General features: G+C 35.4%; 1 protein-coding gene across 1 annotated transcript in view; it reads left to right on the top strand.

The window, feature by feature from the left end:
• RIMBP2 (RIMS binding protein 2) overlaps window positions 1–25,780 on the top strand; it is a 148,765-nt gene that overhangs the window by 57,998 nt on the left and 64,987 nt on the right. The window contains exon 2 of the mRNA XM_009584507.1: window positions 22,375–22,464. The gene's annotated coding sequence lies outside the window, so the exon portion shown is untranslated. The remainder of the gene's footprint in view (window positions 1–22,374; window positions 22,465–25,780) is intronic.

Here is a 25,780-nt window from a genome sequence, read left to right as displayed (position 1 = left end):
CTTTCCCCTTTTCTCTTTCTCTCTATTTTAGAGTGAATTTCAGTCAGATAAGATTAGAGCCATCCCCCAAAATTGAGGAAGAAAAGAAGAAGAGATTGCATTCATCTGGTGGGAAGTTTGAGGCACATACTAATGACCCAATTAAAGATCTTAACTTTTCAGGATTTACTATTTGTAATGGACTGGCATTAATGCAGATGAATGACACTTGAATGGTCCTTAGGTAGATCCTGATACGAAAACTTTTTAGTATGGTTAAAAGAAACTCAGGAGCTCAAAACAAAAACAAACAAACGAACAAAGCCAAACCCCAGAAGTCCAGCAGATCCTAAACCAAAATGGTCTAATACAGCTCTAACTACTTTATTTATCACAGGATTTTCATATCTAAAAATAACCCTTTCTATATCCCAGCACTGAACAGGAATTTGACAGGCTAACAGTTTTGTATATCTATTATAGTTATGGTGGGCACAACGTGATTATGTGGCCTTGGGTTGTTTGTATATACTGATCCTGTAGTCCACAGTCAGATAACAATATTGGTAAATTTTGAAAACAGTGAGGACTAAAGGAAAGAACTTAATTTAAGTTACATTGGTATTATCTATTTTTTAAACTGAGAAAAAGAGAAAGATTCAGAGGAAGAGTGTTAGGGGTTTTTGTCAAGTTAGTGGCCTGAAGTTTGAAGTGTACTGAATGATTTCCACTTTCTCTTCTCTACCAAAATGTGTGAAAAAAGTGGCTAGTTTGGCAAATGAGATGAAGTCAACTGCATGCTTCTTTTGGGGGTGCTAATGAAGAGAGACGTACTCAACATGAAGATTAAGTGGAAGTGTAATCATATCTCCTTTTGTTGAACATACTTTCTTATGTTTATTTGTGACATCTGTTGAACTCCCTAACACAAAATTACTGTGTATAGTGGGTTTTATTTTAATTTGTTCTATGGATCATTTTGGTAATACTTACATTTACATTGCTCATGAACTGAAATGGATTTAATTCAAAATGAAAAAAAAATGTAGAATTCTGCAAAAGCAAAAAAAAAAATTTTCATAGTTCTGTAGTAATATTATTTAAATGAATGCAGTTTCATGATAAACAGAAAAGATCAAAGAAGAGATTTTTTTATTAGATACTTGTCATATCCTTCATACTTATGTATGGCAATGTGTTATCTAGGCTTACAAGATCAGATTGTACGTATATAGTGACACAGACCTACAAGTGATACACTGCAATGTTTAAAGCTCTGGTCCAGCATAGTAAGAGTTCTCACTAAAAGTGTAAATACTACTATTCTAATCTGTGGTGACATTTTACTGCTATAGCAGATGATCATCCTTGTAAACAACAGTGAATTTCTGAATCTGCAGGACTCAGCTGTAGACTTGCAGGTTTTCTTCCATATGTTTGTTAACAGTTTTCCTATGTTCAATGAGAATGCATCAACACCTCAAAAACAGTAAAAAGCATTTTGCCTTTGAAAACTTGCCCATGTATAAAGCAGGGTCATGTCTTGCTAGTGGCTAGCAAGGTGATTGAATCTGCTGAGCGGGTTTATTGTAGGAGACATATGTGCATATGCACACCAATATGAATAAGACTAAATTTCGTCCCCTTCTAATAAGGCAGCAGTCAAAGGTGACAAAGTACTTTGGGAGTTTGCTGTGCTTTCCACAGAGGTTTCTGCTTATCACTGGTTGGTGGGACACCTTTCTCGCTCAAATTTGTCTGTGATTTCAGTTCACAGACTGGTGTGTGCAGTTTCATTCGGGTTTCACCTCAATTCTTTTTGAATACTTATGAAAATTTATTGGAAATTTGGTTTGCCTTTTTTTTTTCCCAGCGGGACTGGTGCCCAGTTCTATGAATTGTAAAACCGTAGTTTAAATGTGGAATGCATCTGTCATTGAATGTTTTCTTCTGTATTAATTCATAGAATATCAAACATATGTGAAGCTAAAACCTGTACGTGGTAAATGCATGTAGACCATTGCTGATACTTTCTTAATACCAGGAATGATACCAATTAGCTGGTTAGGGATTTGGCAGTGTATTGGAAACCCACATTGTAGGGCTACTGAAAGAGTAATTTAAATTGGCAGATGGCAAGCTATTCTGTTGCCAGCTTGTTTGTTTGGTTGTTCACTCTAGTCTCTTTCAGATTTTAGAAGCTAAGAATTCAGTCCTCTGAAATTCCTGAAATCAAAGACTTAGTGCTCCCAAGATTCAAGTTGGCAAGGAACTGCTCTAGGGCAGCAGTGTCAGATAGATTGTATTTAAAACGGGAACCTTTCCTTCCTTTCATTTGCACAAAGAAGTTCAAAATGTCAAGTTTTTGTTCAGAATTCTAATAAAACCACAACTGGGAAAGTCAAAATTCTCCACAAAAAGGAATATTACCCCAGATAATTGTATAGTTTTATTTGCAAAGCACTTTGTAACTGTGTGTTGGATGACATCTAAGCACTGAATATTGTTATTTTTATTGTGTGGTGATACAGAGCAAGCACCAATGAAAACAGTAAACTGCAACAATGGAATTGTACAGCTTCATTTTTTCCAAAGGTTTAGTACTTGTGTTCACTGAAGTCTGAACTGGTGTTTAAAATGAGGACTTGCCTAGAGGAGATTATTTTTTTCGTGTACATTTCACTGGACAGCAAAGCAATTACTTCCGAAATTTAGAAATTATTCTCTACCACATTATAGCAGGATTAGATGTATTTTGGCATTTGAGCAACTTTCAACACACATTTTGCACATAAGAAGAAATAATGCCATTTGACAATCTGGCAGGGAAAAAATGTTCAAAATTTGGATTGTTTTCCAACCTGTCCAGGGAACAGGACAGGGATTTGCAGGTTTTCTATGGCAGAGATGTAGATTGCTGTAACATTCAGTGTGCCATTTTTACTCTGCAGAGGCGTATCACTTCATTGTGGGCAATTTGGGACCCTCAGGGAAAAATGCTCTTTCAGTTTCTACATGTGGTTCAGCTAGCAATGGTTGAATTAAGAGACTGAGTTAAGGAGACAGCATTAACTTCAATCCAGTCATTCTCAGAGAAAGAATAAAGCGATGGTAAGTCATTTGGTTAATTATGTAGTTAAAGCCCATTTAAGGTGATATAGTCTTGGCAGCACCAAGACTGAATCATGTTGAACTATGCTGAAAACAGTAAAGAAAATGCCCAGATTCTGATCCTCTGAATCAGGCATGAAAACTGAACACAAAACATGCTGGCAGTGAGTTTCATTTCCTCTGGGTAAATAAAGCATCATCTGAGTGTTTGAGGGCCGCAGTAGTTTGCATTTGGTCAAGCTCCTAATCAAATGGCAGTTTCCATTTTGACAAGGACTGAAACAGAATTGTAAATTTGAAGAAATGGAGTTAACAAGCTTCCTTCGGCTACTGCCTTTTCAGCAGAAAATAAAAGGAGAAATGTAACATGGATTCTCTAGCTAATTACAGTGTCCATACGAGATGTAACTCAAAATTTCTCCCTAGTAGTTCAATTTCACTACACTTCTTTTTTTAAAAACACCCTAAGGCTGTATATTTTTTCTCCTGACTCATTTTCTGCTTTGTGAAGAGCTTCACAGGTCTGTTAAGCATAACTAAACTTTGCATAGCTGCATGAAATCTGAAATGCCTGAGTGAAAGAAATGGATTAAGCAGATAATCTCCTATCATACTTCAAACAATTTGAAGCATAGGGGTTTAAAAAACAATAATTTTTTTTGGAGAAATTAAAAAAAAAAAAAAAAGGAAGGTTATATTCATGACATACTGCCAATAAATAATAATTTTATTTTCTTAAAAGAATTTCAGAGCACTTTTAAACAGTAATGGAATGTCTTTACATGTAGGCTTGGCCATAATGAGAAGAATTTATTCTACACCTAATTCAAATGAATGATACTGATTTATTTCTAGTTCTTCTGTCTGTTCTCCACCATTTGCTAGTATTATTTGTGAAAGAAGGAAATATGTGAGGACTTCGTGCCTTCTGCCACACGCTGGGTGTAGTGCTGTAAAGGGGAAGTAGAAGGGAAAAGAGATCGTCTTTTGTATAAATATCACTTTTGGCCTTTACAAGTTGTTCCAGATCAAATCTTTTCTTTGAGAATTAGCCAAAGATGGACAGGAAGAACAATCCTCTGAACTATAATAAGCATAATCATCAGAAATTGATCTTAAAAATAATTTCCACCATTAAATGTAGCGTAAATTAAAGGAGAAGAAAATGTGATTAAATCAGGCACGGGAGAGAAAGCCTGTAACATCTTTTTCTATGGAATTCAATTTAGTGCTAATTTGCTGGAAGCTTACAAAATAGATCGACAGTAAACCACTAATGGAAGGAAAGGATTGCGAATGAGATGATGTGCAAATTTAGGAGAAAGTTAAAACACTGTCATTGCTGTTGAGGTAAATGATAAATTAAATGCCAGGTCTTGTATTCACATCCTGCACTCTAGAAGGTTTCATGGAGTCTTTCATGGAGGGAGAAAGAAAGCGTATGTGTTTCATCTTGCATGTAGAGACAGGTGTTTGAATTTTGCCTATGATGTATTTTACAACATAATTGTTGTTAGTTTTTCACAAAATTGCTTTAATTGCGAATTCAGTTACTTGCTTTAAGCTGGTAGATACATGACAATTTTTTTCCGTTTCCCTAGCTCTGCCATGAAGAGGTCCTCTTTCCAGTGTTACTTTGCTACTGGGTATGTTGGGTCCTTTAAAGACCCATAGTTTTATGTTGCTGAGGTTCACCTGATTTTAAATACATGACTGTGACTGTCCTGCGACCATATATGCAAGGATAGATCTTCAAATTGATAAAAAGCTCATTTTGGTATTATCTTCAGAGACCTGCCATCTCAGATAATGTTTTTCTTGCCTTCCTTATTGTTTTTTAAGGGAAGTCGGGAACATATGCAAAAAGGCAATTCATCTATTTCTAGCTTCTGCAAAAATAAATTATGACTGACTCGTAAAATGCTTACACAAGATTTTTACACTCACATAAATGGTGCTAGTCTTTGCAAGTAAAAAAATAGTAATTTATTATGAAAACTGAGTTTGCATTCCTAAAAGCAGAATTATCCTTGATTTCTATGAGATATGCTTCGCACCAAACTGGCAATAGAGGAGGGAAAGAATTAGCAGGAGTGTCCAAAGTTATCCTTTTATGAGGTGACAGGTAGGCTGTCATCGTAACAGAAACTTTTAAAGAAACAGCAAAATTGTGGTTTCCTTTGGATAAGAAGGATAGGTGGTTTCAGAGCTGATCAGCTGTCTGGGCTATGTTTTGGCAGTCAAAAGATAACACATGTAACAATTCTTTGTCTAGAATTTTCTTTTTGATTGGCCCGGCAGCAATCTTTAATCTATAAAATCTCTGGAATCGGCAAGTTGATGATTTTCATTGTAGTTGATTTTTGTTTTTCTGAGTGGAGCACATGTGTGTATGGGTATAGTTTGGCACGCGTATGCAAATGCAAACATACATACTGCCCTCTCCATAACTCACTTTTCTCAGGGAAGGGACTGGTAGTCAGAACATTAAAAAGAGGTCTGTTCAGATCGTAAATGGTACTTTCTGTTACCACCCTATGAACTGTGCTATAGTGGGACAAGCTGTGCCCTAGATTACAGTGTGAAATAACCTGGAATAAGTGAAGATTATACAGAAGAGTAAAGCAGTGCAGACTTTGGTTTTGTGTGTTGAAATTGCCTTCTGTCATGGGTTCTTTCTCTTGTATATAGATAAAAAAAATCACATCAACATTGTGGAAGAACTTTTCTTTTTAGCAACTGAAAATGCTAATAAGTTTTCTTACATGCATGTAAACTGAACAAATGAAACTCTACCTTCCCTTTTGCTTGTGTTTATGGTATTTTAGGCTCATTCTTAAGGCCCATGCATGCAGGGAGATAAATAACGTGTTTGTGAGGGCCTCTGTTCGAGAGAGTGGAGCTGAAATAAGTAGTTTACCTATGAAGGGTTGGAGTGTTAAATCAAAACTGAATATATATGATGAAATGTAAAACATTTAATCAAAAGCAGCATGTTTAGCCACTGCTTTTCCTTCAACAGATCATGAGAGTAAGCCCATGATTTTCACATATTTACATCAGATTTTCCACAATCACGGTTCTTCCATTTTAAAATGCACATCAGTGCTGAAATGATAGTTCACCAAAAGGCAGCCTCCTCACAAACGTAGGTATCATTTGCAATGAGGTGCTAAGAAATGGTTCTCGTAGATGTACATTCTTGTCAAAATGTTCTTGTGAAAATAGAAGTTAGTTTAGTGCTACAAGCAGTGGAAATACTTTAAATAGCAGTTCCGGGGCTATATATCCCGCATTAGGAAACGTAGGAGAAATATTAATCTTTTATGTGTTATTATGCCTATTAGAATGACAGACATTTTGATTGTCACTGGAGCAGGGGGATCTGTCAAGACACCTCATCTCTGGTACCTCAATGATCTCTAGTAATCATTTTTTTGCAGGCAGGTATCATTCTTCAGTAGATAATTGGAAAAAAGCATCAGTGATATGAAATTTATGTTTTAGAAAACTTCATAAATGTACGGCCATCTGAGGCTATCTTTAATTTTCAGTTTCATTCTTCACTGTGCTGATAGCCGTATCAGAGAGAATTCAGTGATGCTCAACTTCATTTAAACCTCGCATCAGTGTGATGAGATTTCATCTAGATCTCAAGAAGTGAAAAAGCTTGGCATCATTTGCATTTGACATCCCTACACTACAGATGTAACATGCATGCATAACTATTGTCACAGTCTATTTTAAAAATGCAGAGGGTAGCTAGCTGCCTTTACTTCTGTGTTAATGACAGATGAAACACCATGCAGCGTCCCTTGGAAGCACAGGGGCAGAGTTGATCTTCAGCTAATATTATTGATACTTTTGAATTAATATGTTAAGAAATGCAGCTCAACTATGTTCTTTTGAATATTCCCTGCTATTTTGTGGTCTACTTTTATTTTTCCTGAGGTTTCCTGATAGCCATCATATGAACACATACATTCTCACTGTCTTTTTCAGTTCTTCCTGTGCCTCATCTCAAAATGTGAATTCATGATGGGAGATAAATTGAACCTCCTCTTTGATTAACCTTCTGTTTTGAAATTCAGCCCTTTGCGATTCAGAAGCATCACTTAAATTTGTTATCTGTTAATATGTAACCAAAACTAATTTATTTTGGCTTTATTAGAGCTAATTAGTTTGCTTGAGGACTGAAAATCTCTCAGCATTCCTTGTTACAAATAAATACATCAGGAAAAAACCCCAATAATTGAAAATTACTTCAATAGGAATAAAAAAAAAGTGTTAATGAAATTCATAATAGACAGGAAGAAATACAGTTGACAGTATCTGGTCTCAAGTGTCTAAACTGTTGGAAATTTTAGTGTAGTTTTTAAATGTTCTCCAAGGATTTGTTTTGCATAAAGAATTATAATTACCTTGCGAGAGATCCATTTCTTACTTCATGAATAGGTTTTCAGCTGTAGGTTTGTTTTTAATTGGTGAGTTGGGAGAGTTCAGAAATTATGCTGATATTGTCTGTGTATGGCTTAGGAGGTTGCTATACGAAGATGAAACATGAGGCTTATTTTAATCAAATTTAATCTTTTTTTTCTGTTGTTTTTCTGTTGATGATTCATGAGGAAACATAATTTTGATAGTTTTAAGAAACACGTGGCAAACAAATTTTATCTTTAATAAATAAAGAGAAATTATTTCTGTTCATTGTTTTCCTCAATTGTACTGATAATGCACAGCATGTGAGGATCAGAAATTGTGGACTGAAAATAGGTTCAGGTGAAATGAAATGGAATTAATCTACATCTTCCCAGAATTTAAACTGAATTCATTCTTTTTCAGGTTTTGGGATGGTGTATATTACTGTAGGTGTTTTTAAAAATGGGCTTGTCCCTTTGTATGTCTGTGAATGGAAAAAGAAGAAAATTGGTGAAGTAGACAGTACAATGAGTTGGTCTTACTATTTCTGGTATTGATTGCAATCCTAACACATTAAATTTTATACCAAATCATATCCTTTATTAAACAGAGTAATGATTTCATTAATATATTTCTCAAACTGGTCTTGTACTTGCTTAAAACTTGAAATAGACGTGGATACCGGCCTTTTGGTCCAAGCTGTACAGTCTTTGAGTTATTTTAAAAGCTCTTCAGTGGCTCAAACCAGATCAGAGAGATGCACTTTGTCAGTTATTTACAATTTTAAATTATTTTTTAAAAAATATTATCAATTAAACTTTGTTTGATCAGTTGGTTAATGTTGATACCGTCTCCTGAGAAAACTTTGTCATTTTGAGGTTTCTAGACCAAAGCAGAATGATACCTGAATGATAGCTGAATGAAGGTATTGTTCAGGTGAAGAGGCATTCAAATGCAGGTATGGAGAATGCTACCATTAAAAGCATCCTAATTTCTGTCACAAAAGGAAGCCCAGAAGCTAGCATTTGAACTGTATTTGTTAGCATATACTAGTTGGCAGTATCTTTCAATTAGGTTACTGGGAGATTAAAGTCATAATTCATTTAGAAGTAAGTTTTTAAATGCGTAAGTATAGGATCAATTTTTTTGCATTGTTGTGGTGAGTGGCAATTTGAAATAGAGAAAATAAGACATTCTTTGTGACTAGTATGTTGTGTTTTTCAGTATTTCTTCCCCCACCCCCATCCTCAAAGCCTTTCCTGGGAACTTCCACAAAGCTTTAAATTTGTAGCTGCCACAACAATTGATTTTTATGAACTGAAAAAATTAAATACGACAAGCCCTAAAGCTAAATATTATTAGCATTGGAATTATTTTCTTTTTTATCTTTAATTCAACATGAGACATGTTCAACACTTCATTTTGTAAAGTGGAATACTGTATTCCAGTAGTACTAGTAGTAGTAGTAATACTTTACAGTGTCCCACCATTTTCAGAGATTTCCTTGAGTAGGGTTATTACCACTGTCCAGAGTTTTGTGGGTTTTTTTATTTCCCCTTTATATGTCATTTGAGTCAAGATTTATTTTCGGTTAGTTCACAAGTTAGAAATATTTTGCATCATTATTCCTTCCCTTTCCATTTCTCTCCTTAAGTAAGATTATTTGCTAATCAACTGGTATTTTATATAGAAGATTAATTCTGTGCTCTGGTTAGACTCTTCCTGGTTGGTTGCCCTAATGGTCTTCAGACTTATGAGCTGTTTTCAGGTTATTTATATTTTAAATATAAAACTTTGATTAAATACCGGCAAATGTACAAATCACAACAACAAAGATTGTGTATGTTTTTTAGGAGGACATAAAATAGTGTGAATTTTATACAAAGTGAGAACAAGAAAGAGATTTTAAAAGCTATATTCAGGATATGAGTAATGCATGCTTATATTAAAAAGTTTATGGGCAAAGAGAAATTGAATTTCCTAGTGCTCAGATTGTTTTGAGTGACAGAAGGCAAAATCCTTTTGCAGTCTCTGTAACTATTTTACACATCTCGTTTAATAAATGAGCAAGTAGCAAAAACATAAACTCTGTGGTTCCCTAATGTGTCAAGGTTTTATCTTGGAAATAACTATGAATAAACTTTGGTTATTTAAATGAATACAAATGTCTTAAGTCCCAGAATGTCCTAGTCTAGTTCAGGGATATAGTAATAGCAAGCTGGATACAGAAACTCAGTGAAACCTTACAGAATCTTTCTCTTCAGCCTCAAGCAGTTAATTATCGACTTTTAAAGAATAAATCAAAATGTAAATATTTACTGATGTTACAGATCACAAAAAGCTTCCCTGTTTCAGGTACTTAAGGAAGCAAGAAGCTGAGCATGGCTTGCCAGCCTTCCTTGTATAAATAATATTAATCATACCTTACCAAATTACCCATTTTAATGTGCTTTTGCCTCATCTCATCTGATGGCTGAGAGGTGTCAGGCACAAGAAGGCCCTCCCCTTGAACAGCCCCCAGGGGAGTGATGTTCTCTTTCCAGGCAGTGGCTAAAAGGTCAGCTTCAGCTAGTAAAGAAGATTAATTTTAATTTAACAGTATGATGCGGTACAGCTTGAATGAGCAGAAAGAAACTCTGACTCTTTCTCTTTGCCTGTGTCATTAAGGAGGGAAGATGGATGCAATTGCATACATACAGGACTGCTTTCTGAGTAAGTGCGGGTGAAATACATTTCATTGCTACCACATGTAACTCTAAGTAATGAAATAATCAATGGTTTAAGACTCAGGGTAATATACACCTAATTAGTCACGTTGAAGCAAATTTAAGATTAATTGGAGATGCCAAATAATATGTTTGCTAAGACTTGGAACTAGCAAAGAAATAAGTCTGATTGCAACTTTAATGCAGATTTCTAGCTGATGATTTTCTACCCTGTTGAAAGCAGTCAGGACTCTGGATTCGTGACAGTGTTTAATGAAGGGGAGAATAGTAGGGGGTTCAGATAAACTGCTCTTAAGCAGTTAGTTCCTTGCCTGAGTTGGGGCCTTGATGATTTCGTTTTCTTTTGATTTTATACTAAGCAGAATAGTATATAAATATCTTCCTGGCAGCATTAATCAGATTTAGGAAAGATAAGGAAAAGTAACATGGCAAATACATTGTTTAGATTTTGTGTTGCTTCTTATGATACATTAACACAAAGTATTTTGTCCATGTTCTGCTCTCCTCAGAAATGCCTGGAAAATTGTCCTTATAGACTACAGAGCTGTAGGGCAGATTTATGACAGCAAAATAAGAAGTTGTGGAAGTTCATAAAGGCTTAAAGCCTTGTATGTTTGTGTAGCGTGTGATGTACAGGAGGATTTTTGTGTTAGTATCTGTCTCTGACTCTGCTTTCATATTGCTGTTCAGTGCCAGTCAAATCATCTAAGCCCACATTTCCAAAGTGTTCATTGGTGGAGACTGCCCCAGTTTTTCAGGGGCATCTACCATCAGCAGAGGAATCCAACAAACATTTTTCGGTCTTAATTACTGAGTTTCTCTTTGTGAAGAACAGGTATCATGTATTTCTCCCAGGTTTACTGTACAAACTATTGACATCCTCAGCATGTACGTATATCAATATATATAAGTATTATTCTCATGGAGATACTGCTCTCATCCTCTTCATTTGCACTCTGTCAAATAACCTTTCCAAATGTCATTTTTGTAACTCCAAGCTGCAAAGTGTCTTCAAGCAGCCACTGTTTAAAAACTGTAAAGCTACTTTACTTTTTCCATATGCAGAGGATTTCTTGCCTCCAAAATTATATATTACTTAGACTTGAATCAAACCCCTATTTTGTCTTATGCTTTTAAAAAAGCCCATAATATATTTAGGCAGGGACTTTCTTCTAATTGGGTAGTGCCTAATACGAGGTTTGGTACATTACTGATATTCAAGGTTGAAATAAAGTTCAAGTAATAAAATAATGATATATTATTTGACAAAAATAATCATTTTTGTGAATTCTAGTATTTGCTAGCTATTGTATTTCTCCTTGATGTTCTTGCGACAGGACTTTAGATGATACTGAGTAGAAGGATAAGAAACAGCATTGCTTCAGTTAGGTGATAGAGCCATCTTCTCTTTTTTGGCACTTAGGAAGGATGAATGCAGAGTTCACTCATTGCTTGCCCGAAGACTCTGAGAAATGAATAAATTTCAAACTCTGACTGGCAGACTGTTTAAACTCATTGTTTTGTGATGTATTTTTCCTGACAATCCTTAGAAAAATAGTACGTGTAAGTTTTCACACCTGTAAATACGCACATAGTAAAACTATTAAGCTTTGTTAAAGTTGTTACATTTTGCTAAATGGATGGAGAAAATATCTGTATTGTTTAGAACAAATGATGTAGATTTAATGTTGTATTATGTAAGAAATCACATAAAGTTCCATTTTTTTCTAGTTTTCAAATTGTGTTGAAAATGGTTTGAAAACAGTTTTGATTAATAGAATATGATACGTGGTGATTTCCCATTGTTTGAGAGCCCTGCAGACGAAAAGGCGGCTTCATGACTTACCTGCATGTTTGTTCTACCTAAGGAAGGAATGCAAAGTGTTGTTCCGATCTCTGTAAATGGGAATGAAGTGTTTTGAGTTGGGCGCTTACTTGTAGATAATCTTAGTTAGGGAAGATTTGGTTGGACCATAGAAGGACCAACATTCAGTTTTGTACACCTTTTCTTAAAAATTCACGTAGGCAAAGCAGTGGCCCATAATACTTTGTTTTGGTTAACTCATAAGTTTGTTTGATGTTTATATATACCATCTTAGCTTAACAGAAGATGAAAAATCGATTGTACAGTCTTACTTGAAGGCTGTAATATTTTCTCTTCTGGAAACAACTTTTGGAGCATGAGGAGCTGTTTTTGCATGATGCTTCTGGCATCTAACCCTTAAAATTATTGGGCATATTTTTCTTTTATCTGTCTTGCAATGAAAAATTATCTTCTGTTTTCAGGTCCCTTACAATTTTTAAAAATTGTGCTAAACTTTGCATAGAGATTTCCAAAATTATGCAACATATCAATATAAATTCTGCCTAATAAAATTACTCTGAGACAATTGGTTAATTACTAATGTCACCAGAGTTCACACTTTTTTTTTTAACATTTGCCTTTCTAAATGTGTTGCTTAAAAAAGATGCCAATCTATGAAAAAGCATTTAGCTTGTTCAGCTTTAGTTAATGTTATGCTTAGGTTCAGTACATTTCATCCTTCTTTTTTAGTGCCACAGGACTGAGTTTTTCACCTGCTGGGGCATGATGTTACCATGACAACAGTTGATCTTGTTTGCTATTCTCTCCTCTTTGTACATGACAAAAAAGAAAGCTTTCTGAGAAATATTTGTGAAAGCTGATCTAACTAATTGCATTTTAATTATCAGTGAAATAGAACAAGGAAGGACTTGCTCTGTTTCAGTAAGAGTAAGAAATTTCTGTTAAAAGAAATAGCACAATGAACTTGACAATTTAATCAACGTTGACAAGGTCTCTCAATGAGCTATTCCTATATAAAAGCATCTGCAACTGGTGTGTTAGCAGAATACTAACATACGTGGTCTTTAGAAGATCCTATAAAGTATTCTACTGAGAAATCTCCAAGTTCACATTGCCGCTCACCCATCTTGTCTATATGTTCTGTTGATCAGCAAATGGAAACCTTAATGCCTTAGTAGATAATTGAATAGAGGCTTTCTGTTGCAGCCTTATCCCTAATGAGCTCCAGTGGTGATCAGAACAACTTTGTTCATGTTTTTTAGCTGATGTATTTTGTTTGTTCTGCCACAAGTGAAATCGAAGTAAGTGGAAAATGTGGATAGCAAGTTCCGTAGGAATTATCACAAAATGTGAGTGGAAATCCATGCATGTGCAGAAATCCCTAAAACCACACTATGCATTTTAATTATTTTTAAATATTTGGTGGCATTTGGTTTGACCTACAAAAATAAGTTAGATCTTTGGCGCATCCACTGGACTCAAGGCAAAAGAACAATTTACTACCAATTGGAGATGTGAAACAAAAAATACACAGTATGATGGTAAAATGAAAATAAAATATTTGTTAAGGGGGAAGTAGGGAATGTCCCCTTCGGACAGTGCCAGCTTGATACCAGCATTCAAATGCGGTTAATGTTTAAGCCACACTGTATTTCCTTTGTGCCTTTATATAAGACCAGGGACCTTGTTCACTTCTTTCTCCCTTAGCGGTGGATAATTTAACATTATTTTTTTCTTTCCCTTAGGTATAAGTTGTCCCTGAAGGAACTAAAACTGTGCCGTGGTAAATGAGAATTAGACCCTCTGTCTCTCAGATTAATTTATTGTGTTGAGAAGTGAGTGTAAAAATAATTGAAAGAAAAACCCATGAATAAATATTGATTTTGCTTCAGCCCACAAATCAAATTGATAAACTTTCTAATATTGTCTGAGGGAAAACACTGCTGTAATACTAAGTTTAAGATTAATTCACTACTAAAGGCTGCAGAAATGTATTTTTACTATATCTTTGGCTATGTTTATGTTCCCAGCAGCTGGATGTTATTTGAAAGGTGGAACACAAACCTGCTTGTTTTTTAAAGGAAATACTAGTTTGGCTAACCTGAGGTGAGGGGATATCTTCAGGAGGGTAGAATAGAATAGAATACAATAGATTATTTCGGTTGGAAGGGACCTACAACAATCATCTAGTCCAACTGCCTGACCAATTCAGGGCTGACCAAGTTAAAGCATGTCACTAAGGGCATTGTCCAAATGCCCCCTAAACACTGACAGGCATGGGGCAGTAGCCTGAACAAAAGCACATTGTATGGGTGCTCTGGGTGGCTAAATTAGGAACATCTGTGGTGTTGGTGGTCAAATTACTTTGGTACGAAGTTTGTTTTAAAACTGATGCCTATCAAAATAATTTTTATATGCTCACTGATGAAAGCATTGTCAATGTTGCATAATTTTAATTATTGGAACAGCCTTAGACAGAAAGTATTACAGTGTTAACATACATAAATAACTCATTGATGAGAACTGACCTCTCCCTTACCCCTTATTTTTCTTTGAAGTTGATAGGCCTAAAATTACCTTGAATTGATTCTTCAGTTATCAGCTATACATTTGTATACTACTTTTCCACAACAAGATTATGTCATTAAGCAGCTATCCAATACCTGATGTTTGTCTGTCCTTTTCCTCTCTGATCCTGCAAAACATGGCAGTGAGTACCTTACCGTGTAAATCAGTGTTATGGGGGTGACGGATTTGAGGTGCTAGGAAAGATTGTATGGACAAGTTATGAGAAACAGTTGCGTGAAAAGCTAATACTCCAAAGGTCAAGACAAAAAGAATGTGAATGAAATTAGTTGGTAGTGCAAAGCTTGTTATCTTAAGTCTTATTGAAGTGAAAAATAATACCATGCATTAATTGTTTGTGCTTCCTCCATAACATCTGGTCCTGGTCACTGTAGTGCCAAGACACTGATGATTTCCAAGTCCAATAAACTGCTACAGTTCCTGCTTTCCTTATTTAGTAGTGCTTTTTAGGAAGTGCTATTTTTATATAGTGATTCTTATGCTAAATTCAGCCTACTGATTAGAGGGGTAAAGCTGCATTTGCTTTCCTTTATTAGAAGAAAGTACAATTTGCATGGAAAAGTTCCTATTTTTATAATGAAGAAAATTAAAATGCAAGCATTTCTGAGTAGATCTTCTTTTGTCTTGAGTGGTAGCAGAAAAAACTTATGTATGCCTGTTAATATTCTCTGTAAAAATTCCTTAGTTTTTAAATGTTAACATCATAAAATGTCAGACTACTTTCCTGTACTACTTGCTAACATACTTCATCATGACAATTGAGAGGAAGAATCAAATGGAAATAGTAAAACACCTCAAATAAAAGTGTCTTTAGTTTGATTATTTTTCACTGCATTTAATAGTTTTCCACTAACTTATAGTATGTTGTTTATTAAAAGTGCAACTTTCTAACTATCAAAGTTGGTAACTGTGGAAGCCAGTACTGGATAGAACTGTACCCTTCATGGGACAGGGAGGGGACATTCAGCGTATTTCAGTGCTTGCTTTGATCCCACTTCTATCTTACTGGTATGCATCCAAAGCTGTCAGATATAATGGAAGTGGTGTCAGAACATTAACTAACGGTAACAGAACAACAGCATCTCTTGTGAATGCCATTTTTCTCTGCTTGCTTCTGGTTCCATTTTACTCAGTTCTATATTATATAGTGGTTAGAATTATGCAGGACAGCCTGTAGTTTTCTTGCTTCATTCACGTGCTAATTACAGAGAGAAAATCAGAAAGGTTTTAATGGCAGTTTGTTGTATAGGCTGTGCCTCTCAGCCTAGCTCTGTTAGCTTGTCCGTGTTGAGGTTCTTAAATAGTTCTACTGTGTATTATTCAGGATCAGTCAGCTTTGCCTTTAAAATCTAGCTCTTACAAGAAGAAAAAAATGAATTGGTGGTGATGAACCTGACCTTAGAAGTGAGTCATTTACAGGGCAAAAATACATGAGAAAAGATCAGAAGATTCTTAATTTTTCTTTTTTCTTTAAGTACCTGTAGACTAGAGGTTTTCACATTTCTCTTGGATTAATTCTATTCAGGTATCATCAAAATAGAGAACTATCACAGGGGATTATAATCAGAGTGTTCTAATACAGTCATTCCAGGTTACTGGCAAAAACAAGTCTCAAAGAAAAAGAGCTACAAATAAATGAATAGTGTATAACATTTTTTTAAACAAAAATAATTGATGGATGAGCAAACTAGCACACAAGGCAACAGATGCCTTTCTCCAGGCAATGTAGAACCTTGTTACCCAGACAGTGGTGTCAGATTGTATTAAATCTACAGAAATCATCCTCCTACCGTGAATTTTTATAGTCAGTCCTCATATCCGTAGGAGAATTTCTACTTTTGCTCTGTTACGAACACAAATTTTTGCCTTTATTTCTGCACTTAAAAAGATGCAACTTATATATAAGGTAACACAATTTATTTTTAATGTCTTTCATTTTTAATTTTTCATGGATGTTTCTTTATTAATCATCTCATGTTTTGTGAAGTATGTACTGGTGTGTGAGCCTTTAAATCCATGTAGTGCTCTGGACACCCCTTAAAAAATGGCACACTGCAGGACTGCTTGTGTTTATATACATTCGAGAGCGCTGTCAATTTTCCGATTCAGTTTACTTAGCAGATTCTGATAAGATCATCCTTAGTATTGTTTTCTTAAATCAAAATGCCTGTCTGAGCTGAGACTGCCTGAAGCATTCCTTAAATCCAGCAGGAAATATCCTTGCTGTTTGGAATTTTGTCTGACATGCTAAAGACATTTCAGCCTCTTTTTGCAAATTATGCTACTTATGGTCCTGACATGAGTACAGCTTGATTGACATACGACCACATATGTAATATACATAAGTATGGTTTATGCTTCTTGTATTTAACTTGGTAAAAAAGCTTAAGCACGAGCAATCTAAGCTCTGTGCAACTTCTGCTGTCATACATTAGAAAAAGTTTGGATTTGGTTTGTTCTGTAAATTATTGCTAATCTGTGACAATACTTTCAATTTTTTCTGGGGGAAGGTGAAATAGTTCTACATACAGCTTCTATTGTTTCTTTCCTTATCATTAATTTTCCACATTCATTTCTCTGTTTGTAAAATTTTTAGATGCATGCTAGACTAAATTAAATTGCTTCAAGTCCTTGATTTTTTCAAATGGGTATTGTGTAGCAACATCATTAGAAAAGGGGTGACAGACTGTTCAACTAATAATTGAAACCCAGTGTCAAGACTCTGGAAACTGGTGAGAAGCTTTTTTTGGAAGTGTGAAGTACTGCTTCCTTTTTACTTGCACATTAGTCTGCGAACATTTAGTCAGCATTTGCCTTTATACTGTGTCTTGGACTAACTGGCTTGATGAGTTCTTAGTCTTCACTCCACTTGTCTTTATTAACACCTGCAGTGGATTGATTTGCATAGGTTAAATGGTAGACCTCATTTGACTCAAGTAAAATGTTTCTTCTTAGGCACAAATTGTCAGAATTGTTGCATACAGTGAGTAAATGAAGAACAGGGGAGAGGGCGGCAGGGGAAAAAAGGACAAAACTCATTAAATTTGTAAAAAGTCAAAAGCTATTTGTATAAAAAAATAGAACGGATGAGGGAAGAGTGTATAGTAATGCTTTCCACGGGTTTGTTTTTCAGACTGGTACTGGTTTATTATCAAGAAGTTTAAAAATCTAAATCATGTCAAGCTTCGAAATAAATTGTGAAATCCCACAAAATCTTCTCTTAGGTCCAAGCAATAACAGAGTGATGCCTCTTTGCATGTTCCCTTTAGAATTTGGTAGAGTTATTAAATTGAAATGGGGAAGGCTGTAGCGGAGAACCCCTAGCATTCACAGGCAAGCTGGAGGCAAGAAGCACATATCCAGCCTACTGCCAGTAAGTCTGTCATCTGTGATGGCTGCCCTATGTATTTGCTGACCTGTTCTTTCTGTTCACTTGGAGGTTCTGTTTGGAATTGGCAGTTGTAAGAGCTGAAGTGAGAAGTGTTGCCCTGTTGTTAATGCATTCAGTGCTAGCTGCCAAGTAAAGGAGAGAGAATAGAAAAATACTCTATCTTAAGGAAGTGTAGCCTTCCTGTGCGAGAAGAAACATAGCTGGGATTTTCAAAAGGCATTTGTCTCCCTTAAGATGTGTTTGAAGTTTCAAAGCTTTTCCAGGATCCAACCATAAAAACCTAATGAAAACAACTCACAACATAGTAAAATGATAATCAAATGTATTGGATTCCCTGTCAGATGAAAAACACCCTTTTGTGTGCCACTCTGGCCCCAGTCAAATGGGCGTATACACAATGGTATAGCATTTTTGCTATTTGCCATTTTGACAGCATTTTTTAAAAGAGCAGCCATGAACTGCAACTTCCAGAGACTGACTGTGGACCAATAAGAATTTATACTAGAAATTTGAGTTTTCTGGTTTGTACATGGAAGAAAACAGTAAAAATGTCATTTTCTTCTACGTGACTTCAGTTCTCTTTTTTAGTATATTAATTGCCTATTCGGTGAAGTTTAGTTGTGGGGTAGCTGGGATTAACTTTGATTTTTTTTGTGGAGGGTTTATATTTAATAATCTGAAAAATATTGAGGTGGATATTGTTAAGGGACCAAATCACTGAAGTCAATGCATTAGACAGAAAATCGCAAACTGCAATGATGCGTAACTATCATTTGCAAAAATCCAGGTGGTATTTCACAGCCACAAGAGAAGAGGAGATGGTGAGAAGAGGAGATGTATAATTAGTACTGTAAGTGTATTTCTCCAAGTAAAAGTTAGCATCTGGAAACATTCAACACTGGAGAAACTGGTCATGAGGAACATGAGAGAGAGAACATAACTGTTTGTTGAAGTACTATTCATGTATACTGCACAGAAACTAGCTTGTGTTCCCTTTTGGGCAGTAGTATGTGCTGCCTCAGTTAACCACATCACAGGTTACTTTCAGGGACGTGACTGATAATATGATGCAGTAGCTGAACTATTGCAGCTGAATCTACCACAATTCTTCTGTCAGAGCCCTTGCTGTAAAGATTCATTGTTGTTGAGAGATGACTCAAGTCAACAAATGAGTGAAACTAATATTGTGGGAATTTCTGAGTTGACAGTAATTATGATTTGGACCATTTGCAGAAGACATAGCCCAATAAAGGAACTTGGCTAAAATTTACAAGACTTTGGTTCGGTTCCTGGCTTTTACCACATTATTGCTCTGAGACCTTTGATGAGTCATTTATTCTTTGTTCTTTAATGCATTTTCTGAGAGCAAGCAATCTAAATATTTTAAGAGTACAGGTATTTATGTCACTTCCAAACACACTGATAATATATACAAATACATTATATACTTATTGCAGGTACTGCAAGTGGAAACTTTGCACCTGAGTTTTAGTTGCTGGGTCTCTATCTGTGTATTTTTTAGGCTAGAAGTGTGCCAGTAATTCCTGCTACTGTTTCAAGTGATTCTTGATCCTTATGGATTTAGTTGGGATGGGGAACGTAGGTGATGCTTTATCCTGGCAAATGCGAAAGAATACTGAAAGAAATTGCCATTATGATTCTAACAGAGATATAAGTGAAAAGAAATAGGCTTGTAATTAAGGAGCAATGAAACTGGGATAGTTACTGCCCTATTTCTGTTCATCCAAATAACACAATAAAAGTCTGTTTTTCTTCAGGTAGGACTAAGAGCCAGCCCAGTTGCTGTGCCATCTCTCATAAACTGTTTTCCATTCTGGAGAATTTAAGTAGAGTGTGAATGATGCTGGCCTAGATTGCCATCAATTACTCCTCCTCTCCTTCCCCGCCCCCACCCCATTTCTGCTTGAATTCCTTTTAATAACATTATTAAAACCTGGTAACTCATTGTCACTTGTTCCCCATTCCAGTCAGCTGAGCAGTATTGATTTGTAACAAATGCAAATTGATCCATTAAAGTCAACGTCAAATCTGGCTTGACAAAAGCCTGCAGTTTTAAGGGTTTCAGAGCAGGTGTAATGTAGCTTATTTTTACCTTGTAAAGTGCAGAATAGACACAGAATGCTTTACAAGTGACTTTAAACAATTAATAGGATGCAATGATTTATTTGCATATCCAAGGAACCGTTCTATGCCGTTTGTTGGTATTACAAAAATATTTACTGATTTAATTCACGCCTTTGAAAATGCAACGTGAGCTAAAAAATTCTTCTCATTTTGGCCCTCAGAACTGTCTAGCATCTCACAGAGCCTGACTGCCACTTTTAATTGCATCCTGAACAACAGATTTAACAGACTTGAGAAATTATAATTGCTGAGCTCCTTATGTGTAAGATGATAGGTATACCTGCAATCAGGAGACTGAATATTATGCAGTTTGTCGTCTTGGTTTAGTTCAGTGCAGTAGCACTTAATGCTCAGTCAAGAGAACGGCTTCCCACAGATGATGAGATAGTCTGATATTGTACGATGATGGTGCTGCAACATGTCATTACTTAAGCTGAACTAGTTTTCACTATCCTTTGTTTATGTTCAGATTTAACTATCAGACTGGCATTCTAGGTGTGGGCAGAAATGCAGTATCTTCTGCGGAACTAATTGATATGTTAAAATCATTGTTACTCAGAATGGCCTTTTCTGCATGAAATGTTTTATGAAACTGACATTTTATTCTCATTTTCTATAGAAAAAGTTATTCACATAATCATACCATCTCTTTAGCTGACCCTATAAATTTGGAACCCAGTGGTTAATTTCAATCGGATTTGGATGTCACACCCTCTTAGATATCAGTCAAGTAGCCAAGGCAGAAATCTGTAAGCTTCATTAGTTCTGATGCTCAGGTAATGAAGCTTAGGAAACAATTTAGATAAACAGTTTAACAACTTTTGTTCATTGAAAATGCTAGGTTTTTATTCAAAACATGGATCTTGTCTGCAGAGAGTTTTGAAATTGATTTAAGAAAAGTATGCTTAAAATAGCAAGTATTTTGCTTCAATTAGTATGAAAAATATTTAAATATCAGAATCTTTAAATTCCTTTTTTAGGGCGTACATTGGTAAATAAAAAATTGGCCATTTAATTTTTTTTCATATTGAGAATTTTAAAGAGAAATTGTGATAAAGGATTACTTGAACAGTTTTTCTTAAGATCTCAGCAGAATTAGTAGAGAAATCTGCTGATAGTGTGGATTTTAATGGTGCAAAATCTTAAATAATTTCAAATCACTCAAAAGTGGGCCCAGTTTTGCCCACCTTAGTATAGTTTTTGGCAAATACAACTGATGTTTTCAGAAGATAATGTATAATGCACACCGTAGGACAGAAAGATTACAGATTGCCCAGCATGACTGATTGCAACTTTCATAAGGAATTGAATTTAAGATTTGATCTCAGACAACTACCTTTGTGAACTTGTGCAAAAAAGAAATTGTCAGAAATACCAGAGGATGCTGCTGCGTTTTCCTATGCTGCATGTATTTTGAGTTGTGTGACCTGATAAAGCATTTCTACCTCTCTAGTTTGACCTTTGACCGTATATTTGAGTTTTATTTACTTTTCCTTTTTTCCTCCTTATAGTGCTGTCTAAATAACTAAAAATACATTCCTGAGGCTGTAGTTAATATTTTTATCTTTAGGCATAGATTACTTACCTTTTGACTTCCATCTGCATTTCTGATTTGCCTGCCACTGTAGTACATAGATGCTCTACCGAGATTCTAAAAATGTTTGTGTTAAATGTGTATATATATATATTGTAAGTAGATACACATTATAAGTAAAGTGAAATATGTTAATATAAAAGTGTGTATGTGACTATACATTCCAGGTGTTGGCTTTATCCCTCAAAATGCTTTCTGAAGACCCAAGTTTGATAGCATTACTTTTTTTCCGGGAGCCAAGTCTCTTTTTCTTCCCAGCTCTGAGGCAGCCAGGTTTGAGCTCTTTGTTACATCCCCAAGGGAGATTCTTTTTTTATTATTTTTGTAAGCACCAGGCCTGTGAAGTCAGGTCATCTCTCTTTGCCTCACTTCTTTAATCAGATCATCTACTGAAAACGTGGGTTTACGGTAGAGCCAACTGTAAATGCAAGCTAATCTGCTGCTTCTGCACCTTCAGTGCCTTTGGCTCTGTGCCTGATATTACTCTTAATAGTTTGTTAATACCAAATAATGCAAAAATGCTGCTTCCTTAAGCACTTAATAGGATGTACTGTAATGGAGATAAATGGCCTATTAACACTCTTTACTTGTGTTTTAGGAAAATGAACTGAAGGATGCTGTGCAAGAAAAGAATCGCCTGAGCCTTCAGTATGCAAGTGTGTCCCACAAAGCACTGCAATATGACCAGGTAACATTATGAGCACAGAACTCATACATTCGTTACAGAAATCAGGCTGCCGAGTGGATAAAAGTGGATTGTATAGTAATTTTTTCTGATTTGCTTGCTTCTACTTGAGAACATAAAATATTTTAATTAAAAATAAATGACAAAAATTTATTTTATGAACAAATGTTATTTTCAGGTGAAACTTTAAGACATACTCATAGATTCTAGAGAGGTACAATTCCTCTGATGCATATTTTCTTAGTATTGTAAATTGGTATTAGGTAAAAAGACTTTTTCAGTTATTTTGATGAGACTTGATTAAAAAATTCTCTTCTTTTTCTGAAAAATACTGATAGAAATAATTGCTCTCTAGCAGGTTTTTTTTCCCTGCCTTCTGCATTTTTTCTTTGAATTTTTAAATTTCTCAATAAAATGTTGAAAAGCTTTTGTCCAGCAGCAAATGTCCAAAGCTCTATTTAGCAGTTATTTCTCCTGTAGCATGACACATGGCATAATCTCAGCTATTCCAGGTCCTGATATAAAAGCTGTTTTAATAGTAATTATTTTTCTTCAATTCTTTTTTGTGCCTGTTATGGTGCCTTACCTCACCACATATGCATTCAGTGGAAGAAACATCATGAACCAGCCACTTTACAGGGCTACATTTAGCTAAAAATAAAACTCCAATCTGGGATTTCTACAGGGCTTAAGTGAGTTGCTCGGCAACCTCATTCATACCAGAAGAGCTGTAACTCACATAGGCTCTGATGAAAGCCCGTCCTCAAAGCTTGCAAAACAGTGGTAGCTGCATGCTTTGATATCTCTGACGTGCATCTGTCACAGAGTAGCCCACTGCTGAATTTCCAAACCAAAGGAGGTCTGATTAAGTCCCTGAGACAATGCAAATTTACTAAAATTCAGAGATGCATGTACTCCACATTTTATGTGTAGCACCTGGTATCGAAGCAGACCTGAAATTTCCTGTTGCTGAGGACTTAAATAGTTTTTATATAAAAAGGCAGTGTAATAATACTTTATGATAGGAGGAAGCCATGTGTATCATAGCATCACTTAATTTTATTCATCCATCTGTCTAGAATTTCTCCCTTCCCTAATATTTTTCTCTTCTCTTTATTGTTGTTTACACATTGCCTTTACTCTTTACTTCACAAGGCACATAAAGATAAAGTTTTACTTAGGCAGTTTTATATTCTAGCTGGCACAGGAATAGCATGCAGCATTAATGCAGTGAAGGCTCAGTACATTGGTGGCACTAAAGTGCTAGCCCTCTTACTATGAGAAAGTGAAGAACTATGCGGTTAATAATGCTTTATTACAGTGCATGTTAATAATAGTGCATATAATAATGCTTTATTATAATGCATATTATAATGTTTGTCTCTTACGATAGTGAAGAGCTTGCGGTACATTGAAAAACCTAGTAAAAGCAATTTAAAATATAAAGGTAAAATGGCAACCTTTGACACATTAGCCACTAAGTTAGTAATAAAATTACCTTTTACTATTGTAGTGTCAGAATTTGTCATACTATGGGTGTTTATTTCTTCAAATATATTAAATACTGTGAAAGGCACAATGCAACAATACTAATTTAATATCACAGTCTCAAGAGGATCAAAGACTTGCTTTAAGTGTACCCTCTCACTTTTAACAATTTTAACAATATGCAATCTTTGCAGTATACCTTGAATGTTAACAAACCTTGCATTTTCCTTCTTGCGTAACAGGTTTTCTGAGGGAGTTACTTGGGTTTTTCTGTTTGGGGTTTTTGTTTGGTTTTGTTTTTACCACACACAATGAGGTTGAGGATATATTGTGCAGTGTAGATAACATTTTACTATTCAGAAAGTGTGAAACTATACAACTTTGGATGTGGAGGTTGGAGCAGAATTCTAACAGAGTTAGGGCTGAACCCTGAAGGGGAAAACCTGCGTAAAATAATTTATTCTTTCTCACCCTTGAGAGCCGGCCTGAAAAACAGGCCAACTTTATACAAGCAAGTGGGGCTGGAGGAGTGTTTATGCATTCTGTTATGTAGCACAGATAGAACTACTGCTCATTTTTGCACAATGTATTTGCTGTAATTTGACTCTAGAAAGGAGTAGGTACGAGGCTGGCTACGTTTAAATCCACAAAATAAAGCTAAAATTGTACGTGACTTACATGATTTAGCTTTGGTACTCTGTGTAAGAGAAACAAAGTTGCATTCCTGGAGTGGAGTACTTGTGAAAAGATCTGGTGGCGTTAGGAGTGCTATGACACTGGGCTCTAGCTTGTTTTCGGGCTCATCTGAATACATATGGGCTAGTGTTTTTATGTAAAAGTAGAATAGGCATTATACATTCAGAATTTATTTCCACAATACCTGAAATCATACAATTTTTGTGGTAGTTTCTGAATAATGTTTTCTGAACAATGTAAGTCGTTTAATAAATTGGCAGGTCACTAAGGTCTAGTAGTAAGGCAAATGGTGGGTTATAAGGCTGATGGAGCTTTTCACCAGTGAAATAAATTGCTGGTTCATTTTGGTGTGCTAGTTTTCAATACCTAGTTTCTGTTTAAGTGTTCAGGAAGAGGAAGACACTTTAGCGGTATTCTGGCCTTCATAACTGACTCAAATGAGGGTGCATTTAGTAAGTGTGAAGGTATGGGATGAAAAATAAATTGGTTGATGCATTGAACAGAGAAACATCACAGATCAAAATGTTCCCTGTTTCTGTTATGAAATTAGAACTGTTTATGATGGCACTCTATTTAGGTCAACTGTTTTTGCCACTGGGAACATTGATGTTTTGATGGGCTCTGTGTGTAATTCAAGTTCATGTATATCCTGTATGTTCTTAAACAGTCTGCTTGGAGAGAGCATTAAATTCACATTTAAGAAAAAATGTTGTCTAAACAAACAAAAAAAGCAAATAATAGATTCATCAAGTTTTATGCTGCCTTATGGGTTATATTACAGCATTCTGTGTGATACACAATCTTCAGAGGAGAAAGTCCTGGCAAGAATACCCTCTAGAAATATTAAAAGTTACCAGTGTTGCTGGAAATAACGAGTAATTATCAGAAGGTGGTTGGTAGATTTGATTGTGTTCTTTCCAACCTGCAAAATGAAAATATACGCAGAACTTTGTTTGAAGGCTGATCTGCCAAAAGAGAAAGTAGAGAAATTATCAGAACCATTTGCATATTCCTGAACTTTAACTAATTTTGGAATGCGCTTTGAGATCCTAAATGAAAGATCCTGAGATGTGTAAAATATCGACAGTTCTACCGGTCTCTAATTCATCTCTTTCCCAAATGACATTCGCAGCCT

Source organism: Fulmarus glacialis, unplaced genomic scaffold, assembly GCF_000690835.1.
Source record: "Fulmarus glacialis isolate BGI_N327 unplaced genomic scaffold, ASM69083v1 scaffold4019, whole genome shotgun sequence".
Taxonomy (NCBI): domain Eukaryota; kingdom Metazoa; phylum Chordata; class Aves; order Procellariiformes; family Procellariidae; genus Fulmarus; species Fulmarus glacialis.
This window is presented reverse-complemented; position numbering and strand designations above follow the sequence as displayed.